Raw genomic sequence first — 1,607 nt, forward strand, 5'->3', positions numbered from 1 at the left:
AGCCTAAAGCTTTTTTGTTGTTTTTGTTGTTTGTTTGTTTTTGTTTTTTGAGACAAGGTTTCTCTGTGTAGCTTTGCGCCTTTCCTGGAACTCACTCTGTAGACCAGGCTGGCCTCAAACTCATAGAGATCCACCTGCCTCTGCCTCCTGAGTGCTGGGATTAAAGGCGTGCACCGCCACCACCCGGCTCTTTTTTCTTCTTTTTATGTCGACGTGTATGCGTGCGTGTTTGAATGTGTGTGGGGTGCACATGTGCGCGTGAGCGAGTAGGTGTGCCTGCATGTGGGTGCTCAGGTGCTCCAGGTGGATGTTTGGAATCTTCCTTGACTGCTCTCCGACCTCATTCTTCCAGGCAGGGTCTTTCAGTCGAACCCAGAGCTCACCGATATGGCTGCTCTCTAGAGCCAGGCTGCTCTGTGAATCCTCTGGGTTCTGGGGATCTGAGCTCCCATCGCTTTGCTTAGCTTTAACTACTGAGGCAACTCCCCAGCCTTTGTTTTATTTTTCAGTTTGCCCACGATTTTTTTTTTTGAGACAGGGTTTCTCTGTGTAGTTTTGGTGCCTCTCCTGGATCTCGCTCTTTAGACCAGGCTGGCCTTGAACTCACAGAGATCCACCTGGCTCTGCCTCCTGAGTGCTGGGATTAAAGGCGTGTGCCACCACCGCCACCACCCTGCCAGCCTAAAGCTTTTAAACAGTCAACCTTAATCTATCCAATTTCCTTCCAGGAACTACCCAGTGATAGATACACTCAAGGCCTGTAAGAGCTGACTGGACTCCTGTGCAAATGTTAGATTTGAGGAGATTCAAAGAAGCAATTGTCTCAATTGGCATCCACTCATCTTTTGTGAAGCAGATGTTAAATTCATGGTCAACTGTAATAAAATTATCCCTCAAGACTAGAGAGATTTGGTTACAGCAGTCTTAGAGGTTGGTCCCCAATTACAATGGAGGACCTGGTGGAAAGACTAAGACCCTTGAACAATGGAGTAGGGCTAGAGGCATTGAAATTTACCAAGAACAACTTCTTGGAGAAGGTGATTACACTGATATATAAAGACAGTCTTTATATAATGACCACACTCTGACTTTATGCCACATGGCAGCATTGAATTCTTGGGACAGAATTGAAAGAAAATTAAGTCATTTTCAAAAGTTATACAGGGTCCAAAGGAAATCTTCATTGATTTCTTATGAAGATTGACTTAAGCACTAAATAGAATGATACCAAATTCAGAAGATAGACAGATAATAATTGAATCTCTGGCTTTTGAAAATGCTAATACACAATGTTAAAGAATAATTAGACTGTTAAAGGCAAGATCAGCACCCTTGAAGAAATGGATCTGAGATACAATAAATATTGAATCTCATGATCATGATGATGCTTGGATAGGAGAGGTGATTTCCAGAAGTTTGAAGAAAAATAGTAATGTCAAATGTTTCAATTGTGGTAAAAAAAAAAATAAAATAAAATAAAAGGTCACCTAACAAGGGACTGTAAACAGGGCATTCCTAGAAACAATGTTTTTGCTAGGAATAATCCCAATAGAACACCCCTCCCTTCTGGATTATGTAGAAGGTGTGGCAAAGGCAGACACTGGACT

The sequence above is a fragment of the Peromyscus leucopus genome, chromosome 23, assembly GCF_004664715.2.
Source record: "Peromyscus leucopus breed LL Stock chromosome 23, UCI_PerLeu_2.1, whole genome shotgun sequence".
Taxonomy (NCBI): Eukaryota; Metazoa; Chordata; class Mammalia; order Rodentia; family Cricetidae; genus Peromyscus; species Peromyscus leucopus.